This window comes from Lissotriton vulgaris, chromosome 5 (assembly GCF_964263255.1).
Source record: "Lissotriton vulgaris chromosome 5, aLisVul1.2, whole genome shotgun sequence".
Classification (NCBI taxonomy): domain Eukaryota; kingdom Metazoa; phylum Chordata; class Amphibia; order Caudata; family Salamandridae; genus Lissotriton; species Lissotriton vulgaris.
In genome coordinates this window covers 1,953,496,223-1,953,512,100 of record NC_141693.1, presented here as the reverse complement: position 1 = coordinate 1,953,512,100, position 15,878 = coordinate 1,953,496,223, and the positions used below count along the sequence as shown (strand labels likewise).

The following is a 15,878-nucleotide window of genomic DNA, read 5'->3' as shown; positions in this document are numbered from 1 at the left end:
AGAGAACTGGGACTAAATCTATCGTTTTTTTGCTCCCCATGCAAATCTAGTTTGAACCCCGCCACATGCAAATCAGTCTTGAACCTGTTCCATATGGGAACAGTCCAGCCCGAACTGCTAGTCCAGGTCCTCCCTGGGCCAGAAACCAGCATCCTGGGATCGGTTTTCGGGTTTCACCCCTCATCAGCCAGGCTAGCTTGACTCCAGTGGCATGGAGAGCACATGACCTAAGTTAGGCATACCCGTCCCACTTGGGTTGACAAATGCAAAAAGAACAGATGATGGACAGAATGTTGAACATTGCCAAATATTCACCCCCCACCCTCCCCATAAAGAGATATGAGCCTAAATCCGTTTTTTGCTACCCATGCAAATCCAGTTGGAAGCCGGCAATATGCATATCAGTCTAGACCTGCTTCCCATGGGAACAGTCCAGCCCGATCTGCCAGACCAGGTCCTCCCTGGGCCGGAAACAAGTATCCTGGGGCCAGTTTGGGGTTTCACCACTCATCAGCCTGGCTAAGTTGACTCTGGTGGTATGGAGAGCATGGGACCCTTGTTTGGGCATCCCCGTCCCACTCAGGTTGAAAAGCGCAAAAAGAACAATGGATAGACAAAATGTTGAACAATGTCAAATATTCACCCCAGTACAGAGATCTAGGCCTTAATCCATCATTTTTTTGCTCTCCATGACAATCCAGTTTGAACCCAGCCATATGCAAATTAGTCTTGACCCTGCTCCTCATGGGAACAGTTCAGCCTGAACTGCCATGCCAGATCTTCCCTAACCGGAAACCAGCATCTTGGGACCGGTTTCAGGGTTTCACCCCTTATCAGCCAGGCATGTGGCATGGAGAGCACTGGACCCACATCTGGGCATACCTCTCCCACTCAGGTTGACAAATGCAAAAAGAACAATTGATGGACAGAATGTTGAACAATTTCAAACATTCACCCCAGTACAGAGATCTGTGCCTAAATCCACAGGTTTTTTCCTTCCCATGCCAATCCAGTTTGAACCTGGCCATATGCAAATCAGTCTTGACCCTGCTCCCCATGGGAATAGTCCAACCCGAACTACTAGGCCAGGTCCTCTCTGGGCCGGAGAGAAGCATCCTGGGATCGGTTACAGGGTTTCACCCCTCATGAGCCCGGCTAGCTAAACTCCAGTGGCATGGAGAGCAAGGGACCCACATCTGGGCATACCCGTCCCACTCTGGTTCACAAATGCAAAAAGAACAATTGATGGACAGATTATTGAACAATGTCAAACATTCACCCAATACAGAGATCTGGGTAAATCCACCATTTTTTCCCTTCCCATGCCAATCCAGTTTGAACCCGGCCATATGCAAATCAGCCATATGCAAATCAGTCTTGACCCTACTCCCCATGGGAACAGTCCAGTCCGAACTGCCAGACCAGGTCCTCCCTGTACCAGAAACAAGCATCCTGGGACCAGTTTGGGGGTTTTACCCCTCTTCAGCCAGGCTAACGACTCTGGTGGTATGGCGAGCACAGGACCCATGTTTGGGTATCCCCGTCCCACTTGGGTTGACAAATGCAAAAAGAACTGTTGATGGACCGATTATTGAACAATGTCAAACATTCATCCAAGTACAGAGATCCGGGGCTAAATTCTTTGTTTTCTTACTCCCTATGCCAATCCAGTTTGAAGCCACCCATTTGTAAATCAGTCCTGACCCTGCTCCCCATGGGTACAGTCCAGTCCGAGCTGCCAGGCCAGGTCCTCCCTGGGCGGAAACAAGCATCCTGGGACCGATATCCAGAAACGTCGGAATTTCCTTCAAAGTGGGTTGCCAAAGCAGAAATCATTGACAAAGAGGCTGACATTTGTCTGATCAAGGTTTTAATAAGTGGCAAGCTTCCTTTAACACGTGCTGCCAAATAGAAGGGGCTGAAGAGAACAAACCCTTTTGTTGAAGAAGAAGGAATGAACAAGACCTGTAGCACGTGAGCTGTAGATGTACAGCTGGAGCCAGGAGTGATAGATCACCTGACCAAATGGAATTTCTCATAGATAAGAACTAGACAAACAAACCAAAGGCCGTCTTGTGACATATAAAATAAAAATTAATGTTGACTAACGAATTTTATTTTCAGTATTTTATACGTAGCAAAAGTACTCTCTTATCTGTTTTACAATGGAAGATAGAAATAAATTGGCCTTTGAAAACTGCCAGCTTTAACGTGTGTAGGCAAACTGCAGCTCCACATGTAGCATATCAGCCCAGGTGACCCTTTTAGGCATGCAAGTGAGCACTGAGAAGTGTCTTTAATTTGAGCACTCTGAGGATGGGCCCATCTTTAACAAGGGACACTGGCAGCGGACCCACACAGTGTTAAATTCAAATTCCAACTGTAAAAATGTGTTCAGTTTCAGTTCCACAACTCAGCCATAGATATTAGCTGCTTCTCAAAACATGTATTACGTTTTGCTCCAGATGTAAGTGCCAGGACACAGGGAAAGAACTATAAGGGCCAGATGTAGGTAAATAGCATTTACCGATTCGAAAATACTGAATTTTACCGATTCGGTATTTTCGAATCGGTAAATGCTATGTAGCAAATCATTCGGTAAAAATTACCGAATCGTTAAGATTCGGTATTTACCGAATCGGTACCGATTCGGTAATTGCCATTCATTCCTATGGGCCTGGAGGCCCATAAGAATGGATGTCAATTACCGAATCAGTAAATACCGATTCGGTAAAAGGGGGAAAACATAGAAGGGTGGCAGGGTGTCCCTTTGACATCCTGTTGCACCCCTCAATTGTGTATGGGTGCGCATGTATGTCTGAAACATGGCACTGAAGCAATTTGCATCTTGTAGTTTCAACTTGTAGTTGGTGGTAAATAACGAATCCTAACATGGGATAAGCAGTCCTTTAAGTGCTCCCTACATTAGGAATTCAGTAATTTAAGAAATCGGTAATTTGCCGATTCCTTAAATTACTGATTCGGTAAATTACCGAATGGTTAATTTCGGCCCCTACATCAGAAAAGCCTATTACCGGTCGGTAACGGACGAAATTTGTTAATTTCGGCCGTTACCGACCGGTAATAAACTTCCTACATCTGGCCCTTGGTGAAATATGCAGAATGGAAAGCAGATTCTACCACACTCTCATTACACAAACAAGCACGCACACACACACACACACACGTTCTGTTGGAGAAGGGACTAAAAACTACACAGTGGAGGCTGGGATGGTAGACTGCAATGCCAACTAGCTTTGAGATACTCTTGTCCGAGTTAGGTGTTTACTCTTTGGCTGACCCAGGGCTTTTGTCAGCAGCAGCATACAAAACGTGATTCAAACAGGATGGCTAACTGCTTCCTTTCATTGTCATAAATGTATCTCCTTGTACACAGACACATTTTAAAAAGATGCATTTACTTCACCAGGTACTCAGACTTTGGAAGAATATCAAACATATTCCATATTTAAAGTACACATCTTGAATTCTAAGTTTCCTCTTAGTGAAACGTGTACATGGTAGGAAATATGCTTAATTGTTCGGCAGTGCTTTTTCATTCGCCACTTCCACAATATTCCAAGCACCCTGCTGTTAACCCAGGAGTTGAGTTCTAATCATATCTTCATCTTTTGATCACATTGTGTGATCTTTGGCATCTGTGTCGGACTCTGTAACTGCCAGAAATAGGAAAGCTTAACACTATGTGAAATGTTTTAATACAATGTATTGAATACATTGAAATGCACACAAGAAAGATCATTTCGTGGTTGTCTGTGCAAGGCAAAGGAACGGGGTGTCAAACCGACCAACCCACTTCTTCCATTGTTTAATTTTGCGGTCGTAAAATGAGGAAGCCCTCATTCCTTGGAGTGTTTGACATACCAAAGGCACAGTCCCCTGGCAGGCTTGCAAGCAGGAGCATGTGCTACAACCCACATGTGTGCTAGCCAGGGCTAAATACACCTGAACACTATTGATACTGGAACAATGACAGAATTTGGCTCCCTCATTATCGGCTGTCTGAATACTTACCTTTGTACACTAGGACTTGAGTGCCTCAATAACCTGCAATGCACCCACTACTGACTACTGCTCTGCCTTCAACATTGTGTTTATTCACCCTCTGGGGTGCTATAATCTTATCCGTTTAGACATTGTACTGTTTCCATATTATTGTTTCTTGATTGTTATTACTCTGTATACTCTTGTATGATTGATACCCTATTTTTGCAACTCACTGTCTACGGAATCTCATATTGATTTAAGAGTCTTGTTTATCCTACCTACTGTTTCTGTAAAGCGCTCTGATATCTGCAAAGATCTTGTTCGCACTATATAAAACTTTAAATAAATAAATAAATAAATAAATAAATGAATAAATATGAGCACTACACCCAGAGCTGCCCACAGATGCTGCAAGGCAAACCTTTAATACAGCAGGAGGGCAAGTTCGGTGTGTCAGAAGGCAGAGGAGGAAAGACATAACAGGCAGGGAAGAAGCAGAAAAGGAAAGAGAATGAAGGGAGGGGGCTTTAAATTGACCATGGTTGCGTGTAGGACTATTGTTGATAAGACCGGAAGTCTGACAATCCTAGGGGCAATCGTAGAAACGCTGGGACTCACGGGTGTACAGAAGTATTCCCTGGAGGTTCGTGCATAGCTGTGCTCCTTGTACTCAGGAGTGCAGCATTCCTTCTCTAGAGTGCATCACTTTTCATTTCTAAAAATGGGACATAGATTCTGGAAGAGAGGTTTTTTGGTGGGGCCATTTCGGGTCACTCTATGCTTGTAATGACATTGGAAAACAATGCGGGGGGGGGGTCAGATGGGTGGAGATTAGACTTGTGAGAACTAAAGGATGGGGCAGTAGTGAAGTGTATATTAATTCATATAACAATTCACAAGGATCTCTACTTTATAGCAAAACAGATGACAGCAGTATCGGGGTAACGTTACAGGGGAGAGTATAAAACAAAAGTGCGAGGGAAGGACAATTCTAGGATAGTGGATAAAGATTGTAACAGACTATCAATAACAAACATATTATCTGACATAAATATTATTTTACTCCATTGGGTATGAATGTTCTATTATAAACTGCAATGGGCGATATTTTTGTATACAATATTTGGGCCATAACATTTTTATTCCACGATACTTAGGCCATGCTGTTCTGGTACCCTAACATGGGTAAGAGGAAGGACTGACATGAAAGGTTGAGTGTCTGGCTGACCTAGAGATGCAATATAAAATGATATTTGATCTGTGAATATGATGTCAGATTGCAGATAAAAAGAGGAATGTTCAGTGCCGGAAAATGATGCAAGATCTTACTGTCTCAGTGTCTCTATGACGTTGGTAATAAGGTATACAAAATATTCAGTCGTCTAATATGAAATTCAGCCTTCATTTCCAGTGCAAGCTAAATTTTCTTACAAACCCAGACCTGCCTGACAATAAGATGTCTGCTCATGTACACGAATAGCTTTACTTCCTAAATGTAGGTAGGAGAGTCATAGGTTTCTACGCAGAAAATGGCTTCATTTTATAGGGAAAATCTATCCCCTCACTTGTTTTCACAAGTTCCTTCTTATCTGATGTCAGAAGGTGAAAGACAAGCCTACACCCCAATTTAGGTAGGAGATTCCGGATTTAAGCCAAAAATGTTTTTCTTTTTCTCACATATTGAACCCCCCCCCCCCCTTTTTAAAGCAAGTTAATAGAGAAATGTATTTCCCCTATTGTTTTTCTAAATCTCCCTATTTTCTGTTACCAAATGTTGGCAAACATGCATCAACGTCCACACACGTAAACTAGATTTGACTCTGTGCCTGAAATCCCACACCAGTGTGGTGAATATACTGTGAGGTTCATACATTGTAAGTGTCGTCCCCTACCTGTCTCGGGCCTCACCTATTTAATCAGTTTATTGTATTAATATCTAAAATAATCTCAAAGAGACATTGTGATTGGATTGGCTCCGACACGCCATTGTAATGGACCTGCTTTATGTGGCGCAATCTGCACGCTCCCCGACGAGGGCGACGAAATTCGCGCCCAGTTCATCCAGGGCTGCGCGTCGGTCAAGTTACGCGAACGCATCCTGCATGAGGACAACATGCTGATAAGGGACATCCTAAGGCTTTGCCGCTCCAAAGAATTGTCGAAGGCCAGGGCTGCGGACATGGACCCCAAACCAGCAGCTGTCGTCAAGGAGGAACCAGTGTGTGCCATCCGCAAGGACGTCCAAGAACAACGGCCCAGGACCCCTCGTCCAAAACCCGCCGCTTCTTCACAACCATCCCGCAGTCGTTCATGCGGTTGGTGCCGTGGCCCGTCCCCACATGACGGAATATGCCTGGCGCAAGGCAAAACCTGCAGTGCTTGCGGCAAAGGGAATCACTTCTCAAAAGTGTGCCGGTCCACTCCGAGAAGACGTCAAGGGGGTCCGCCAAGACGAGTGGGCACGATTGAACCGCCACAGGAAGGTCCTGCCAGTAGTGACATGGACGATGACGAAGCTGAGGCCCCTACGGTACATGTAGTCCGGATGTTAAACACCCTCTCAGCTACTCAATCAGCCACACCGATGTGTGATGTAAAAGTACAGGACCAGCCTGTTGCCGCCCTTATAGACACGGGAGCCACCATCAACCTCATGGCAGATAGCGTGTACAGGAGCCTACCAAGTCCTCCAGCACACCGCCCCACCAGGGTGCAAGTCTATGCCTACGGCACCAGGTCTCCGCTCCGGCTATGTGGGGTGTTTCAGGCCGATCTGTCGCATGATGACACCCGCCAGCACACCAAGGTGTATGTATTCCAGGAGGGATCAGGATTCCTGCTCGGTTGCAGAACAGCCCAAGACCTCAATCTGGTCCGCTTCGCGTTCACCATTCGCACTCCATGTCTGGATGACCTGCTGGATGGGTTTGAGAGCCTGTTCGAGGGGATCGGCTGTATGAAGGGCCCAGCGACCTGTCTGCACATTGACCGGTCCATCGCCCTTATTGCCCTTCGCCACCGGAGGATTGCATTCCACCTCCGTCCCAAAGTCGAAGCGGAGCTGCGCCTGTTAGAGCGAGCCGGAATCATAGAGCGGGTGCGAGGCCCCACTCCGTGGGTGTCACCTATCGTCGTTGCGAAGAAGCCAAAGCAACCGGATGCTGTCCGCATCTGTGTGGACATGCGAGTCCCCAACCTCGCCATCAAGCTGGAGCGTCACCTGACCCCTACAATCGACGACATCATCGGAGAGCTCTCGGGCTCCAAGTGGTTTCCGAAGATTGACCTCCGCTCTGGGTACCACCAGTTCCCTCTGCACCCCGACTCTCGCCCCATCACGACGTTCTCCACCCACGCGGTGCTGTGGCGCTACACCCGTTTAAACTTTGGGATCTCCAGTACGGTGGAGGTGTTCCAAAACATCATCAAGAACATCCTCCAAGGCCTGGACAGAGTTGTCAGAGATGACATCCTTGTGCATGCACCCACCCTGGAGGAACACATCCAATGCCTTCATGCAGTGTTCACCCGCCTCCGAGACAGTGGCCTCACCCTCCACCGGGACAAATGTGAATTACTGCGTAAGGACATTAGTTTCTTTGGGTACCGATTTTCAGACAAAGGCATCGGCCCGACCCGGAAAAGGTAAAGGATATTCAAAACGCACCTGCCCGTGTCCGGAGTCTGCAGTTTTCTAGATATGGTGACATACTGCGGACGCTTTATAAGGAACCTGTCGGACCTAACAGGCCCTCTACGAGACCTCACCAAATCCACCAGTCACTGGACGTGGGCGACAGAGCAGGAGGAGGCGTTTCAGAAGACCAAGGCAGCCCTGTCTGCCGATACCACCTTAGTATACTTTGACCCACGGCACAAGTCCCAGCTAGTGGTGGATGCCAGCCCCACCAGCCTCGGGCCGTGTTGGCCCAGAAACAGCTCTGTGGAGAATGGGCCCCAGTCGCCTATGCCTATGTTCCAGTGGAACAGCGCTATTCTCAGATCGAGAAAGAAGCGATCGCGATCTTGTGGGGCTGCCGCCATTTCCACATCTACCTATACGGGCATCCATTCGCAGTCATCACTGACCACAAACCTCTTGTCCCGCTGTTCCAAGGATCGTCCTCACGGACCTCCCCCGAGGATCGAGAAGAGGGTGCTACAACTTCAAGAATTCCAGTTCACGGTAGAGTACAGGCCAGGCACCCACAATCCGGCTGACTTCTTGTCTTGGCACGCTCGACCAGTCACCGAGCTGGAGGCAGCTGAAGCATCAGCCACGGAGGAGTACGTCAGGATGATTGTCGAAAGGTCACGGCTCCCCATTTCCCTGGAAGAGGTCGTGCGAGCGACAAAGAACGACGACTGCATCCAGGCGATATCCTCCGGAGAGTGGAATTCGATCCACAGCCCGTCGTCATATTGGACCGCCGAGGCTCAGGACACGCTGAAGCCCTATACCATGTACGCCACGAACTGTCAGCATCTCCAGATGGCTGCCTCCTGAGAGGCCCTCGCCTCGTGCTACCCAAGTGCCTGACCCAGCAAGCCGCCATCCTGGCACACGGAGCCCACCAAGGGATCGTGAAATCAAAGAACCGCCTCAGGAGTAAAGTGTGGTTCCCGGAGCTGGATCAACTGGTAGAATCCATCGTCCAGCAATGCCCAGTGTGCCTAGCAACGAGCCTTCCCAGCTGCCCAGCACCAGTGATCACCGAAGCAGGCCCTTCATTCCCGTGGGAAAAGGCGAGTGCCGACTCTGGCAGTCTCCTGGGAGGGAAATACATGTTGGTCATCGTAGATGATTTTTCAAGGTACCCTGAAGTAGAGATTGTTGCCTCTACAGCGGCAGGAGAAGTCATCCCGAAGCTAGAGAAAGTAATGGCAACCCGCGATCTAATGAAAGAGCTCACGTCAGACAACGGGCCTCCGTTCACGAGCACAGACCTCTCTGAATATCTCTCATCTCAAGGAATCAAGCATCGCCGGATAACCCCCAGGTGGCCTCAGGCAAATGGAGAAGTGGAGAGGCTAATGCGGACTCTCAATAAGGCCATCCAGATAGCCCTGTCGGAAGGTCGGAGTCTAGAACATGCGATCTACCAGTTTCTACTGGAGTATCGCCTCACGCCTCACTGCACCACAGGGATTTCACCGAGCTGTCTCTGTTTCGACACCATCCCGCACCACCCGGTGTGGGCCCAGCACCCAAATCCTCCAAACCAATCGACGGCACGGCGCACCAAAACCAATCAGGAAGCGTCTAAGCGGAGGCGAGCTGAAGACAGCCCCATCACTGTGGGGGACCAAGTGCTTGTGCGTGACCGCCACCCGGCAGGCAAGTTCAGGATGCCTTTTGAAGTAGAGCCATGGACTGTGACGGAAGTCAAAGGCACCATGGTGGTGGCCTCGAGAGGAACTGAAAGAGAAACGTACAATGTCTCTTTCTTCAAAAGGATCCTTGTAAACGACTGTGAAGGAAGCACAGCACCTGACGTAGCCCACCCACCATAATGGGAGAGGCCCCAAGAGCAGGGGGTATGAGTCAGCCCGCATCCAGCCACGCAACGTGAAGACAGCCCAGTTTCAGCTGCGTCTGAGAGACCTACTACTCCAGAGCTCCCAAGCAACCAGCCGGGGTCCCAGGAAGGAAACACCTCGAACACAGTGGTGACCCCTCCGAGTCGAGGCAGTCAAGGTCGGTACGTTTTGCGGCCTCATCCCATGCCGTCCCAGAAGTACCAGGACTTTGTAGCCCGTTGCCAACCCCGGTGAGACCAGAGGGGAAACGATGATCCCAGCTGACCAAGTAAGACTGTTCCTGAAAGTGTTACTTTCTGAGACTGATAATCCACAGTTTAAAGTGGGCAGTGTTTTCCTTTGTGTTCTGTTTTGCTCCTTAGGTAAAGGAGGAATGTAATTTTGTATCACAGGGACCAACCCACCAAGCAGTGTTTGCGGAGGGGTGGTCCCTGCAGTTGCCCACAACGTTACCCCAGTTAGGCTGGCCCAGCGTACGCTCGGCCAGCACGTATGGAAGTAAATAAATAGCCCAGCCTCCTGGGCGTGGTTCAGTTTGGTATCTGGCCACTAATCTGACAATGTGTGTGCCATCATTGTGTCCTGCTAGGCCCTGTCCCTACGATACTACAACACCTGGCCCAGGGTGAGGTGAGAATACATCCGGGGAACCCCAATGGCGCAACTTCAAGACTGCTGAACTGCTGCATCTACACTGTATACTCCTGCTCACACCCTTCTCCGCTCCCATTTTGTTTGTTTGCAGTTTTATACAGCCCAAACTCGACCTGAAGTTATTGGAATTCTTTACAAAGCACTAGGACACAAGAACACATTAATTTTTGTAGGGACAGAAGATTAAGGGCCAGATGTAGGTAATTCATATTTACCGACTCTTAATACAGAATTTTACCGATTCGGTATTTAAGAGTCGGTAAATATGAAGGGGGGAGATGTAGGTAATTCTAATTTAAGAATTGCCGAATCGGTAGGATTCGGTATTTACCGATTCTGTAAATACCGAATCGGTATTGCCCATTGATTCCTATGGGCCATGAAGCCCATAGGAATCAATGGGCAATACCGATTCGGTATTTACCGAATTGGTAAATACCGAATCCTGCAAGGGTGCAGGGGGTGTCACTTTGACACCCTCTAGCACCCCAATTCCGGACTTGTGTGCCATGTGGCACACAGACATGCCCTAAGGGCATGTCTGTGTGTCACATTGCACAGGTGTGCATGCACAGATGTCTACATCTGGGTTTTACCGAATCAGTAAAATTACCAATTCGGTATTTTACAGAATCGGTAAATTTACCGATTTGGTAAATTTACCGAATCTGTAAAATGATGCCCCTACATCCCGATCACCAAATACCGGTCGGTAACGGCCGAATTCGGCCGTTACCGACCGGTATTTGGGCTCCTACATCTGGCCCTAAGTGATTTGCCCAGAATCACAGGATGTTGAGGACGCTGAGTCTCAAACCGGTTCGCAGGTTCCAGATGCAACTCTGGCCGTTACACCACATCCTTTACCGTTCATCACAAGCACTTTAAGTTTTTTGCTCTCTCCCTTATACAAATGCAGACACTCATGGATGGGTACGTTTTTATGTTTCTTATCACCTGCTTCAATGCTGAACTATCATTTTTTTTTATTATGCTGGCGAAAACAAGCTGTGTTTCAGAATTTGGCACGGTCTATTTAGAGGCCCTGCTGTTAAGGTCTGAAAAAAACAATTGTACAAAATCTAAGCAATGATGATTTCAAGATGAAATCATTATTTTGTGGGAAATTGGAGAAAATGGAAGCTTGGCACCATATACAAAATCCTGTGTCTGTATTACAGATAGGGCGCACTTTGCATGTTTTCACCATGGCACATAAAACAGGTGTGCCAGGAGCAAACATGGAAATTACGCCCAATCAGGAAGAATGTGCTGCTCTCTGGGCAGCCAGAAACACGCACTGCTCCCAGATCAGCGCATTCAAGAGAAATTCAAAGCAGCTGTTTTAATGCTGCTCTGTCTTTCTCTGTGCAGGCGGCAACCCTCCTGCACTTTTAAAAGGGTTTAGAGATCCCATTGCCGGCAGGTGCAGTGAAGGACTGCATCTGCCTGCTAGGGGATGCCTAGGGGGGGACCATGAGACCCCTTTTCATCCTTTCACAGTGCTGCATTTAGAAGGCCCACTAAAAGTGCACCACCTTTTTGGGGGCATTTGTATAATAATTATTATGGATAGAGTTCACTTCTCCTGTTTGCGCTTTTGCGCAACTTAAAACAGGTGCGCTGGGTGCAAACAGAGAAAATGTGCCCTACTACATTGAATGTGCTGTCCCCAGGGCAGCTGGGCCAGACTGGCCATAGCAGGCACCAGTCGTTTCGCCAGTGGGCCGCTAGGCTGGGGACCGGTTTTGAGCCCTGTGGAGGGCCATTTTGAGGTCTTGCCTATGCAGTGCGCATGCGCTACATAGGCAAAAAGGCCTTTTGCAATTGATTCACTTTTCGCCCTTAAAACGTGCACGCGTTCCATTGCCTTCAATGGCAACACGTGCACGTTTGGCGATTCCCTTGCGGAAGCGAACTTGACACCATATGTTTGTAATTAACTTACAAACACATGGTGCCCCTGGCTCGCTCCCGCAAGGGAAACGCTTCGTGTGTCTCCCACTTTCCCCCACTTGTATTGTCAAATAGCTGAAAATCATAGGCGTCATGGTTACGCCGCCTGCACGCCAACCACTAAATCTATGAAGCGAGCGCATCCCTTCTTTGGCTCATTAATTGCTGTTTCAAGTGGGGGTCGAAGGGCATGGTTGTGAAATATCTTGTACACATTGACCGAGGTGACATTTCTAGAAAGCAAATCCAAAACTTAGAACAAGTCCATTTGGCAGAAAGGAAACTGAGGCACATCGAGATATATTTGCTCAGGATCACACTGTTGCTTTCTGAGTTGTACCATGGGTGGTTGAGGCCATCTTGGAGTTCGTGAACCCCTCTGTTGACATAGGATTGCTCAATGTTGGTTTATGCGGGGATGGGGCGGGGCAAGAGTGAGTGGTGGAGATTTTTTTGCAACTAGCCGATTACGTTTCCAGACAGCAACTGTTGAAATTTGAAGATCATTTTTTTGCATTACTCTCTATTGCAGTCGCATGGTTTGCATTTTATCATTAGGACTGCAGATGTTTGGGCTTTAACTGTTGCAACCATGTTCTCGGTTGAAAAAACGCTTTACTGATTTAATATTAATTGAATACAGTATGTATTTATAAAGACATATTCAGCCGATACAAGTTTTGCATCTTCTGTATGAGGATCATTATAGCCTAGAATTGTCAGTTTTATATAGCTCTAACTCGACCTTAAGGTATTGGAGCTCTTTACACGAGCACAGCACTGTTTATCGCGCTTTAACATAGCGCCAACTCGCATGGAAGGGACTGAAGTGCTTTGCATGAGTACCACTTATATTACACAACGATCCAGCACCACTCTGCCCGTTATTTATTTATTTCTGTTTATCACGCTTTAACATAGCGCCTGAACAGTTTGCCAGGGCCGGTTTCTGGTCTCAGGCAGCCGCGAACTCATGCTGCCCTGGGGACAGCGCATTCAAGTGAAAAACGGAGTGCTTTGAAGCAGCCACTCCGTGTGTCACTGTGCAGGCGGCAACCGGCCTGGACTTTTAAGAGGGGGAGTGAGATCCCCTTGCAGGCAGGTGCAGTGAGTACACCGGTGAGTGCACCTGCCTCCAAGGGGATGTCTGGTTCTATAAACCCAAATCGCCTCCTCCAGAGGGCTGGCACCAGGGCACCCAGCGAGGCTGCTTGTATTTCTCTGTCTCTGTCTCCGTGCCCTCTGTGGGCCGGTTTTATTTTCTCCCCTTTCCTAGTCCACTCTCTGTGGACTGGGAAAGGGGAGAAAAAAACGGCCCACAGAGGGCACTGAGGCACCGGCCCTTCGGCTGAAGCCTGAATGCCCGCCTTGCCAATCCGCCCCTGCCCACTGAGCCTTTCATCCTTCTGAGGTCGACAGAATGAGTACCATTGAGTTGGGTAACAATAAACATCTGTCATTCAGCGCCAGATACCCTTGCGCTTTACATATACACATGTTATGTTATATGTGTCCCAGCACTATCTGTATTACAGAAACCTTTCACATCTTTCTGTAACACCTTTCTTTAACACCAAAGTGCCCCAGGGGTACGTAAAGCGGGCGCACTTGCCATAATACGCTCCCTGGAGTCCAAGCCAAGGTGCCAAGTCTTCCCTATGAAAGTAATGCCACCCCCAGGGGCAGATGCGGAGCGCCCCCTGTAGGGCGCTCAGTCACCACTTCACGAGACAGAGCATGCGGAGACGTTCAGCTGTCCGCTGCCTGCATGAATGGAACATCCTCACGGAGATGAAAAGAAACACGGAGGGGCGCCGAGAGGTACTAAAAACAAGAACGAAAGTTTAGGGGGTTTAAGTGAAATATAGAGCAAACCAATGGAAAAAAGAAAGACATTATTTGAGATCTCAAGGAACAGAAGGGAGAAAAAAGAGAAGGGAAATACTGTAAAATAAAAAAGAAGAAGAAAGAAAACGGAGGAAAGAAAAGAAAGATCCGCTCAGTCATGCCCGGCCTCTCGGCGCTTTTTTCTCCTTTTCCCACTGTCCCCGCCACCTTATTAACGGGCTTCAGCTAGTAAAGCACCCCGTGTGTGTGTGTGTGTGTGGGGGGGGGGGGGGGTGAGGGGGTACCCCACTTACCGGCTGAGAGGCAGCAGAGAAGGCAGAGTCCGAACAGGAGACCCCGGTCCATCCTCAGTGTCACCCGGCGGGGGCTGCGGGCACTGAACGCCGGGGCGCACTCTGGAAATCAGAGGGCAGGGGTGCAGAACGCGGGGGGCACTTTTTAAATCAGGGGTGTTGTTGAAATCAGTGGGGTAGCAGTGGACTGGGGTTCTTAATACCCCCAGAATTAATGGGTGCACTGGTGCAGTCTTTCGAGTTGGGGGGCAGTATCGATATCAGCGAGGATTGCGGGGCGCAGTCAGTGGAGCCCAGAGCGCATCTGTCTCGGGGAGCAGCGGGCAGAGTTATACCCGCGCCCCCTTAGAGGAGCGCCCCCCGCTTCACACCAGGGCAGGGGCGGCACGCACGAGGCGCCGCCTCGGCTGAGGTTTCGTTTCTGCTCTCAGCTTAGGTTTCGATTTCGAGTTTCAGTAGAAAATGCGGGAAATCCGCCAAAATGCATAAGAGGCTCTTCAAAGAGGAAGACCCATCCGTCATCACAATACAATGAGGGGGCGGGGCACTGAGCAAGCACTGGAGTGGGATAAATCTCAGTTTAACCTCAATGTTACCCTCCACAGCCCATAACTAAACCACAACACTCGCCCATTCAAACCCCAGCTCCGACCCTTCCCCAGAACTCACTGTCACCCCGCTAATATCCCTGACCACAGCCAAAGCGTTACCACCAGGGCTTTAAGTGAGATTAAAAAACAAGCATTTACAATGCAATGGTCTCGGCAATATTATAGGTAGAGCTATTGGTATTGCTCATTTTTTATCTTTTTTGTATCCCTAAATAAATGGCATTGTCATTTCTATTGGCATTAGCTTTTTTTTTGCATATGTGATGTCCGCAGACTCCAGCCCGCTCCAGACACAGACGCACTGCACTGTCCGGACGCGCCAGGCCATGGGGGCCCAACGTAGGCCCAGGAGGGCCTGGTCGCTGCGAGGGCTCCAAGATACTCACATAAAGTCAAATAACTATAGTCTATGGTAAATGCGACAATGTCTATAGTCCGTGGTTATCAGGCGTAGATCAAGCCCTCTTGCGCCTACGCTGGACAGCCCTGAACTACTAACACACTACCTCCTAGCAATAACAGACACATTGCTAACCCTTGTACCAGCTACACTGCTTTCACCGGGCAGCGGGTCCTCTCCGCCATATTACACACACTGCAGAACTTCCCGCGCCCCGCGCCCCCCACCCCCTATTACAGATACAATGTCCAGGCCCTCCTTAGAACCGACAAAAACCCTCCCTCCCCACTAGGCGCACGGACCCTCCTTCCCAGATACTGTCCAGGCCCCGCTAAGTAACTGGCAAACTGTCCCTCCCGCCTCCCTCCCAAGTAACAGACACACCGCGCAGCCCCCTACACGTGACATACAAACTGCCCTCTCCAAACAGCAGGCACACAGTCCCTCACTCCCATGATATAACAAACACTGCCCATATTCCCTCTCTTCCCGCCCAGCTCATAGCACACCCCCTATCAGGCACGCTGTCCCTGAATCCCAGGTCACTCACACACTGTCGCTCCCTCC

General features: G+C 48.8%; 1 long non-coding RNA gene across 2 annotated transcripts in view; it reads right to left on the bottom strand.

The window, feature by feature from the left end:
* The window catches only part of LOC147717850 (uncharacterized), a 207,765-nt gene that overhangs the window by 53,632 nt on the left and 138,255 nt on the right, over positions 1 to 15,878 (bottom strand). The window contains exon 1 of one of the 2 annotated variants that reach the window (XR_015296103.1): positions 14,301 to 14,727. The exons of the other annotated variant lie outside the window; for it this stretch is intronic. This is a non-coding gene — a long non-coding RNA (uncharacterized LOC147717850). Of the gene's footprint in view, positions 1 to 14,300; positions 14,728 to 15,878 lie in introns of those variants that run through there. 2 annotated transcript variants of the gene reach the window in all.